Source organism: Colius striatus, chromosome 1 (assembly GCF_028858725.1).
Source record: "Colius striatus isolate bColStr4 chromosome 1, bColStr4.1.hap1, whole genome shotgun sequence".
Classification (NCBI taxonomy): domain Eukaryota; kingdom Metazoa; phylum Chordata; class Aves; order Coliiformes; family Coliidae; genus Colius; species Colius striatus.
The window spans coordinates 183,884,461-183,895,610 of NC_084759.1; positions in this window are offsets into that span (position 1 = coordinate 183,884,461).

An 11,150-nucleotide genomic window follows, 5' to 3' on the forward strand; every position below is an offset into this window, starting at 1 on the left:
GCTGTGAATGTTTTCTTAAATAATTTAGATGCCATTGCTTGCTTCTTGATGGCACTTCATCAGGATTCTATAAACTCAGCAAACATGGATAAGCGTGGACACTCCTCAGAAATAAAACAGATTACATCCTAGACAGATAACTTTAAGTTTCTGCTCAGTTGTTTAAAGAACTTCCAATGTGCTCCTGAATAATTAACTCAATCATTATGTGCATGCCTAAGCAGAAAAACATGAAGTGACAAAATCCCATTTATGTGCCTCTTCACACTGTGAATGTTTCTTCTATTTCATGTTAAGAAAACTCTTTTATCATGTGTGGCTCAATGAGACAGAAATTGGGTAAAGAGAAGCCATAGCTTAAATTACATGGTTGCCATATGAGAAGTAAAAACAAATCCATGAAACTTAATGAAAATATTGAACTTCCAATTAAATTTTAGTGAGTAATTTCTTTTTTTTTCTCAGACACATTGAATTTACTTCCTGTTTCTCTTAAAAAATTAGTAATGAATCACATCCATCCTACTTCTGTGTGCCCATAAGAAACAGACTCATAAAGAGGATCTTTGAGTTCAATATCTGGGTTCTCATGGCAAGGTCCTGAAGTCTAGATATCTGATAATGCCCATACTTCTGCTGCCTGACAAATGCAAAGGCATCAAGCTGAGCGGAAGTCATGAAGTAGGAATGCTTACTGATAACTGCTTATTAGTTCCTGCCTTTTCAGAATCCTCCCCAGACAACATTTAAAATGCATTATAAGTAGCAAAGGACAGAAACAGTAAGAAAAAAAATTGTTTAAGAAACAAATTAAAAGGAATATAAAGTATAGGCTACAACTTACAAAGAGAAACGATTCATGATGTTAATGAGAAGACAAAGTCTTCAATCCTTTTACCTTTGTTTTAATTTTCATACAAAAAATCAGTTGTTACTAGATGCTCAATACGTGGAAATTATCAAGGGTATAGGGAGCAAGTCAGAATAGGAAAATAACAGGTGAAAGAACATTTGGATAGGGATGGTGCACTCACACTAGGGATAACTGATCAAATTTTCCCTCTTGAGTACATGAAGAATTTACATGAAACAATTTCTGAATAATTAGCACTTGTTTGTGAGACCTTGTAGCAGATGGTGAGGTTTGCCAGCAGTAAAGAAAGATCAGTGAAATGTGTCAGACTCACTCTGATATCCAGAAAACTACTAAAAAAAGTAATTAAATAATCAATTGTAAATATGTAGAAGGTAATAACTTGTTAGGAAACAGCTAGCATTGTAAATAGCAAGTCATGTCAAAGAAAATGGTTCCTTCTCTGACTAGGCAGTGACTTTGATTGGTCTAGTAGATGTAGAAGCAACAGAAGTACTGAATCTTGTTTTAGAAAGATTTTTTTTTCCATTAGATTCTCTTAACCAAATTAAGGTGATATGACCTACAAGAAAAGTATACAGTATGGCTGTACATCTGTGGTCAAAATCTGCATTCAAAAAACAGAGGTATCTCGCCAGAAAAGTGGAGACATATATCCAGTAGGTTACTTTGGAGAACATTGTGGTTCCAGCCAGAGTTCCAGCAGTGTTAATTTAATCTGTGATTTGGATCACTTTTAAAAGAATGATATCATAACATCTGCAAGTAACAGAAATGTTTTATGAGTTGGGAGCTCTTTTGAGAAGGGTTTAGAGTCCAAACTTGAATTGTTAAATTTGTTACATACTCTGAAATGTAAAAATTCGTTAAGATAAGTGCAGAGAAATATATTTAGCAAGGAAACACCATTTCTACAAACAAAAATCATAGAATAATAGAATAGTTTGAATTGGACAATGCCTTCAAAGACTGTCTAGAACAACGCCCATGCCATGGGCCAGGACGTCTTTCAGTAGATCAGGTTCCTCAAAGCCCCACCTAACCCAACCTTGAACACTTCCAGGAACGGGCCAGTCACAACTTCTCTGGGCAACCTCTGCCAATGTCTCATCACCCTCATCATAAAGAATTTCTTCCTTATGTCCAATCTAAAATTATGCTTTTCCAGTTTAAATTTCTTGGCCCTTGTACCGTTACTACAGATCTTGGTAAAAAACTTCTGTCCATCTTTCTTATCAGCTCACTTACGTATTGAAATGTCGCAAAAAAGTCTTCTAGGAGCCTTCTCTTCTCCAGACTGAACAACCCAAACTATCTCAGGTTGTCTTCACAGAAGAGATGCTCCAGGCCCCTCATCATCTTTGTGGCCGTCCTCTGGACTTGCTTCAGTAGGTCCATACTCTTCTTATGTTAGGCAGTCCACAGTTGGATGCAGTACTGCAAGTGGGGTCTCACAACAGTGGAGTGGAGGGGTAGAATCACCTCCTTCAACCTGCTGGCCACGCTTCTTTTGATGCAGCACAGAATACAGTTTGGCCTTTTGCTGGTTCATGTCCAGTTTTTCATTCACCAGTATTCCCAAGTACTTCTCCACAGGGCTACTCTCAATCCATTTCTCCCTCAGTCTCTATTGATATTGGGGATTGCCCCAGCCCAGGTGCAGGAACTTCAAGAGGTTAAAGTCTTCATGAAGAATCTTCATGAAGAACTAAATCATGTTAACTTCATGCAGTTATGGACTTAACTAGACAGCAGTAGCACAGAAAAAGTCCAAGGTCAGAGTGAGATGCTTCTCCAAAAGGGAAATAAAACATATAATCATCATTTTAGGATATTTGAACAGGAGTGTTCAAAAAATAAGTGTTCAAAATAATTACTGCATTGCACTCAGGACCAATGTGGCCTTATCTAGATTTATTTGGCATATATACCAAGTTCAGCAATGCAAAATGGTCAAGCACCGAAAAAAACCATCAGCCAGATATCTGACCAAAAGCTTTCTTCTGCTGGTTGAATTCTTACACTTTGTTTAAAACTTACATGGCTTGTGTAATTTTTTCTGGATACCCAGGACCCCAAGCTACTGAGTTTCATGAAAGATGTACTGCTACCATGTACAGATTATGCTGCCAGACATAGACTTTGACCTGAGCAGTAAAGATGATCAGATTCACATACTGAGTAAGGTATAAATTGTTTCTTTGCACGTGCTTAATTTTTCTACTGATGACTAGCCTGGACATCATGCTCAGCAACACAGAAACACCTTAGCTGTTTAGATTAGAAAGCAGAAGTCTGAGTATGGGACAAAATGGCACCTCTAAACATTAAAAACTGTCAGAAAAGGAACACTTTATGGGAAACAATGATCAGCTGGTCACCATGTTCTCTGGTACTAGCTGAGACGTAACTTACGTGAGAAAAATTTAGATTATATATCAGGGATTAGGATCCATATTATTCAACTTTCTGTAGCATGCTATCCAAAATCTATTTTCTTGGATGCTCTAGTAGATAAATTTGACATTTATCTGAATACAAATCTCTTCTCACTCAGCTACCAATTTCTAGCTGAAGTAGTACCTCCTGAATGCATTATCACCTGCAAATACTAATATGTTAACCAAATGCAAACCATTTACTTATTTTACCACACTTTTTGCACTTAAAAGTATTGTTAATACAATTTCATTACAGTCTTGGCTATAATCAAAATTACAAACAAACATTTCACAGAATCACAGAATCTCAAGGGCAGGACCTCGAGTGATCATCTAGTCCAACTCCCCTGCCAGAGCAGGCCACCTAAAGTAGGTCACATGGGAACTCATCCAGGTGGCTTTTGAATGCATTCAGAGAAGGAGACTTAACAACCCATCTGGGCAGCCTGTTCCAGTGCTCCATCACCCTCACAGTGAAGAAATAATTCCTTGTATTTCTTTGGAACTTCTTGTGTTCCAGCTTATATCCATTGCTCCAGTCCTTTCATCATCTTTGTGGCCCTGCACTGAACTCTCCCCAACAGCTCCCTGTCCTTCTTGAACTGGAGGGCCCAGAACCGAACACAGTATTCCAAATGCGGTCTCCCAAGGACAGAGTAGAGCGGGAGGAGAACCTCTCTCAACCTGCTGCCTACACCCCTTCTCATACACCCCAGGATGCCATTGGCCTTCTTTGACATAAGGGCACATGGCTGCCTCATGCTCATCCTGCTGTCCACCAAGACCCCCAGGTCCCTTTCCCCTACACTACTCTCTAAGAGTTCATTCCCCAATCTGTACTGGTACATGGGGTTATACTTTCCCAGATGCAAGACTCTACACTTGCCCTTGTTGAATTTCATTAGATTTCTCTCTGCTCGACTCTTCAGCCTGTTCAGGTCTCGTTGAATGGCAGCACAGCTTTCTGGTGTGTCAGCCACTCCCCTCAGTTTAGTATTGTCAGCAAACTTGCTGACAGTGCCCTCTGTTCCCTCATCAAGGTCATTAATGAATATATTGAACAGTACTGGAACCACTAGATAGAGGCCTCCAACTAGACCCTGCCCCATTGACCACAACTCTCTGCCTTCTTCAAAAATATTTTATTATTTCTATGCTTTAAGGTCTTAGTAGCCATGGGACAAAAAAGCCCAAACCAATTCCTTATTCCAATAAATCCTTTGCTATTTTCACAATTAAGAAAGAAGTCAATAGAATGGTGGCAATTAATTGCTTGGTCCTGCTGAGGTGTATCATTTTATCCTGAGTGAGCATGTATCTTATGAAACAGTTCTATTTAATTTGCAAGCATAATGAAGTGATGTGATGTTTCAAATCAGAAATAGCTTCACATTACTCATATGTAATCATGGAAGATCCAAGATGTGTTTAGGGGACATTTATTCTGGAAGTTGTTGCAGAAGCAAAATCATGTTGAGGATGCCTCCTTGGACTGTAAGCTGCTTGTAGTGGTATCTAATGCCAGAAGACCATCATCAGATCTCTCTCAAGAGCTGTGGTCCCAGGTGACAGAGCAAAGTCACCTCGAGTGGAGGAGGTTGTGGTCTAGGGTCCAGCTAACATTCAAATAACTGGTTGTGCCACACTTTGAAGGAGCATTATAGACAAGGACCTGTTTGGCTGGACCAAGATCAGCTGTCCACTACTGTGCTTTGCTCTCTTTGAAGAGGAATCAGAGCAGATGGGAGTTTCCATCTCCAATTATCTAGGATGAGATTTAGACTTCCTGTGATTTAATCCCATCATGACTGTGTAGCAGAAGCAGAATATCCCTATGCTCCTGGCAACTTCATTGACTTTGTCAGCATCATGCATAACACAATCTATTTCTTTTTTTCCATGTGGTCTTTAAAACCATCCTGGAAGTGCAATACAATTTGAGAGCAATTAAGTGGCTGCAGCGGGGCACTGGAAGTTGGGCTGTAATTGTACGGGTTTATTCATAATCCACTATTATGAAAGCTGCTCCACACCTAAAAATGCCAGGACTGCTGTTCAAAAATATTGCTCATGAGATATTGCCTAAGCCACGAATACAATACTTGTTACACAGATAATATGCAGTGCAACCAGGAAAGTGTTAATGGCTTGTTGGAATTGAAGAATTGTTCTTAATGGGTGCAAAACTCCATCTGGTTTCACAGTGTGAACAGGGAAAATTATGGTACCATCTATGCCATCCGTTTCCTTCTCCTCTGATGCATTATAATAGCATCTAAAGAAAGCACTAGCCAACACATGGTTTTCTATATTATGCAAACTGAACTTTTCAAATCCATGAAGGATGTCAGCAAAAGTTGTCAGTCCTGTGCACGGATCATTACCAGTTTTGAAAGGTGAGACTCAGAACTGCAGATTGTAGGTTAGGTTCTTTTTCTCTCCCCCTTCATCTCTTCCTTTTCTTCCCTGCTTTCTTACCCTTCTGATTTTTCTTCTTTTTTTCTTTTCTTCCTTTTATTTCCTTGCAAGAAAAGGCAGAGTTTTGCATGACAGTATAAAAGTCTGATAAATGACAAATGTTCAGAGAAATCATTTAGGAGGACAGAAAACGTTTTTCCCTTTTTTTTTTTGCATTCAAGCAAGTGCTACAGTAAATGACAGACTTGTGTACTGTTTACTTTTCCTGAGACAAGTGTAAAAACTAACAAATGTTGGTGGCTTAGTTATTGCAGACTTACTTAGCCTGGAATACTTATATTGTGTGCTTTAGTGTGTGTACTTGCAACTTTTTATCTGCCTTGCTAGCACATTCAAGATGTGCACACATGAAGATGGACATTGTAGACAATGCATTATAATGTTCAGGGTAAAGAAGAACTTGTCTCAGTGATGCTCTGTGCACTGCAAAAGACTGAGACTCTGAACCTTAATAAAAAGATTTTATTGTTCAAAAAACCTGGCCTAAAGATCCAACTTTTGTATTTTAACATAGGCTTTGAACTTCTGGGTTTTTCATGCTACTTACTCAAAGGCTTTCTTATCCAAAGAAATACCTGACTGCCTGCTGTCCTGGAAACACTAAATTGCTCTCTCAAACTGTTCAGATTGATTCCTAATTTAGGCATCTCTGAATGTCAACATGCCTGTATCTCTCTGTCAAGTATGAGACCACAGCTACAGGAAAGACGTTCTCACCCTCAGTTGCCCAGGGTGAAGATCTCTCCCTGTGCCTTGGAGAGATACCAGTGGAAGAGGAGTAAAGTATGATTGTGGTCCCATCTGCCAGAGCCAGACCTTCCCCTCACAGCCGATTGTCCATGCTGTGGGCTTTTAACTGTCCTTTTGGGATTCATGATTTTTTTCTCTGTTGGCTACACAGAATCTGTCAGGAGAAGAATGCATCTTATAATCTGGTAACTTTGGGTTCCTTTGTGGGATGTAAAAACTGTGTGTTCAAATTAGTCAGTATTTGAGGAAGGGTCATAAAAGAAGTTTTTGTGCTTCCTGTGCTGTTAGACGGTGTTGGAGGATGGAAACAAATCTCTAAGTCAAGGAAGCAGGTTGTGCAAAAATGCCCTGCAAGCACTCTTGAATTCATTCCTGAGAACAGAGCTTTTTCATTAGTATTTTAATTTGGATGGTTTGGGTGTATCAACTTGCTGATTCTTCACAATTCATGTGGTATCTGATTTTTCCCCACATCTTGCACAGAAGTTTTGGGATCTTAGGACAGTAACCTAAAGCCCACTCTTAGACATCCAAATTTCCACATTTACCGCAACTGAACACAGCAGGACCTGAGGCCTTTCATTGACTGATGATCAAATGAAATGCTTGGAAGTGACTCTTCTAGCCATCCTTGTGAGTCTGTTCCAGCAACTTGACCAAAAATTATTCTTTCTGACCTCAAGAGGCATCAAATCAGGTACCAGGCACTTAGGAACTATTTGGCAGAGGTATACGCATTGCTTTCTAACTTTCTAATGAAGCATCAGTTAGAAATTGTTTATTCTGTGTTTGTCGAGGAGCCTAGCAGAGAGCAGAATTTTTCCTATAACTGCTTTATCAAGCTAAAAGACTTTTCTCCTTTAAAAATTATTTTTAAAGGGGACATTTTTGATATCCAGTAAGTTTAAGTTATTCCCAGCAGGTACTCTGCCATGTATATCGAATGTTGAAATATTATAACAATAAAAAAGATGTAAGAAATCTCAGACACTTTGATTGAAGGATAATATTTCTTCACGTACCACAATTTTAGCTTTTGTTAATTTGTCATTAAATACAGATTGGACTGTACAGCATTTGGAAAAGTTTTAATTTTTAAATAGTAGGTCAGTATTGCAAAGGAAAGTTGTACAGAGATTGAATATTGTGCAGGAGAAGTAACATGCAACAGCTTCCAAAAATACAAGGCAAAAGGTATATTAAGGAATAACACTGACAAAGAGTCCTGCAATTGTTAAAACCTGTTAATTATCAAATCAGCTTTGCAGAGACAAGCAGATAACTGAGGTGATAATTTTTCACTAACAGCTGCAAAGTAATCTGAGATCTGTGCAGATCTGACCACTGGGGAGTATCTTCAGGCCCAGGAGCTCTGGTGCAGCAGTGTCACCCTCAGGTCAACTGGCATTCTACTGTGGGCTGCTAGGGGCAGGGCAGGAGATGCGGGTAGGACTTGACTTCTGTGCATCTAAGGGGCCACTAGAAGCCTTCTGGTCCTGTCAGCAGCTGCATTTGACAGAAAACAGTCTTTTGGTTGTTGTAGTTAATAAGCAACCTGGCTTGGTATCTACACTTCATCAAAAAGTTGTAAGATACAGGGTATAAGGCTCTCTTTTTTTCACTACACCCTTCCTTAGCCACTGTGCTGCATTGCTCATGGGCAAGCCCTCAGGCTATAGGCTGATTGACTTTAAAGCAAGACCCTTGCAGTAAACAAACACAGATATTTCATTTTAAAAGTACATAACGGGATTTACACTGCAAGATTGATCTTATTATCTCATCCTAATAACAGAACAGTCAAGAAGCTTTTTCCAGGGTTCACTTTTTTTGTGGGTTTTTCATAATCTGAAAACACATCTTCCAAAAGCAAAGTGGAAGTATATTAAATACAATAGAAAAGGAGAACAAAGACGTGGCACATCTGTTAATGAAGTACATGGCAATGGCTCCGTTTAATTCTGCAGGAATGGGACCACAAATAAATACTTATGAACTAATATAGTAAACTAATTAGACTCAGCTGATACAAAGAAAAAAACACACCATTTTACAAGAAAATTATCCAGAAAGCAATTTACAAATGGTTAATATGGTCATTGTACATTAATGAACTCAATATAATTATAGATGCATTTCCACCATTTGTCACAATACTCACAAACTGTGAAAAAAGCAATGAATACAATAGCCACATCTGAAAAGCACATTTTCTGCTGGCAATGAGCATGGTACTCTGCACCTGCAGTAAGAGTCAAATCCAGTCATTGGGTACCCAGAGAGCCAACCACTCTGAAATGATCTTTTTTCTTCTTTTCAACACTCTCCAGAGAAAAAATTCTAACAATATCAATCTCTGCACTGCAGAGTTGTACATTCTGATGTAAAGAGTTCTTAAAAACTTTAAAAATAAGTTAGCAATAATAACAAATCAGCTGAAAGATTGTGTTTGACGTGTTTCTTAAACTTTAGCAAAACAAAAAAAAGGAAAATAATCACGGTGAAATTCTACCTTCCCAGCTCAGGACTGGTTTACTTACAGGATACAAACTCTTATAAATCTTATGCTTGTTCATTTCATTTTGGTCACTAATTTGGTACATTGTGACAGTTAGAAAACTGGTCTTTGAAAGTCAGTTTATTTATAATTCCGCATTTCATTTTGACCACCTACAAATATACATGGCCCAACAGATGACATTCTTTAGTTTACAAATCCCTCCCTTCCCTCTTTGCATATTATTTGCTGCAAACACAGGTTGATGTTAAAATATTTTTTAAAAGTGCATCCTTTCTTAAATAATTTGATACTTTATCATGATGTCTGTCCTTAAATAATAGTTTAGGGAAATTCTGTGGTCTGCTTTATGTGTGGGTCCACATTGTCTGTGATCTTATGAATAAGCCAAAAAGCAAATGGCTCAAAATCATCTAGCACAAACTGAGCTTCAGTTTACACTGAAAACTATCACTTATTACAATTGACAACTTCTGAAGAGTTCTCTTTAAGAGGGCAAAATAATTATTCTCTTCCATGAATACATCCATCTTGAAGGGAGAATACAGGTGTCAAAGAATGGTTTTATAGAGCAATGCATTCATGGATCTTTGTAGACCTCAATGTCATACTCATGGCTATGATTAAAACAGTCAATTTTGTATTGTGAAAAGTATTACAACTGGGAGACAGCTCGTAAGTGGATAACAAATTTCCTCTGGTTGAGTTGTCACATGATTATAATACTGATGAGTCTTTGCAGAGCAGAGCAGTGAAGAATGAAAAAGTCACATCCACTGAATGCTGGACAGAAGAGCTCTCTTTTCCATGTTTCATTAAAAATTTATCTTACAGAAAAAATCTATCCCAAATAAAAGGAAGAAAAACTAGCCCATTCTGCTTAAACAAATATGTTTGTTCATTTGTTTAAAGAAAAAAACATTTTGCTACAAGTAAAGCACTGGAGAACATTATCCAGGGAAGTTGTGCCATCTGCATCTTGGAGATTTTCAAGATGTGACTAGACAAGTACCTGAGCAACTTGGTCTGATTTCAGTGCTAAGCTTGCTTCAAATAAGAGACTTGATAAGATGGTCTTCCAAGATTTCTTCCACTGGAAATATTCCAGAATTCACCATTTCCACTCCTCTTGGGTAATCTGGAAATTACTCACAGAACTGGAAAGGTGATACCTGTACGAGTACTCTCTTATGTGAGTGCTCCTCTTATGTGAGTATATCTCCTCTCTATGCCTGCAGGACCACAGGTCTACATAAACCATTAGCTCCTCGTTTCTGTGTTGCACATCCTTCTGGGAAGATGCCATCCATTGTAACTCAAGACTTATAACTTGAATTAGCTACTTACATAAGCATTTCTATCTAATACCCAATGATTCAGAGGCTTCGTTTAGCCAGGTGTTGTGTATCCATAATCATAACCATGACTGCAAAGGATCAGTTAACGTTAGTTGTTAACATTAGTTGTCAACATCAGTTAACATTAGTGGCAGCTCCTGATTGGCCTAGTCATGGGCATAGCCCTGTCTAAAATATTAAAAAAAAAAGGAAGGAGAGGTAGTTATCCTAAAGAGACAGCAGCCTCAGTCAGGCTGAAAAGTATGGTGGCATTTGCAGATAGAAATTACATACATAAAACCACCATCGCTAAGAAAAGTGCATCTTTAATAACTTATTGAAGCTGAATCTGCAACTAGTAGCTAATGGAAGCTAACTATATATCTAACAATCCTATACACTGTGTTCTGGCACTGTAGAATTCATGGCTGATACCTCTACTCTAAACATGCCCTATCAAAAAAAGATGTAAACCATCTAATTAAAAAACAAAACATCTTTGTTGTTGACAGGGAAAGTGAGTAATTTACACTCACTGTAAAAGATGGATTAAAGTTCACAACCACCACAGAGGTACCCCAAGATAAATACAACAGCTTTGATGCAGGCTAGTAACTAAATGCTTTTTACAAAGTCACAGATTTTCTCAACTAGTGTAAAGAACAACACTGTAGTCCTTACTATTAAAAATATGTAACAACCATATAAAACATCATTGTTTGAAGATGTCTTTGAACTCAAAAATTCCATTC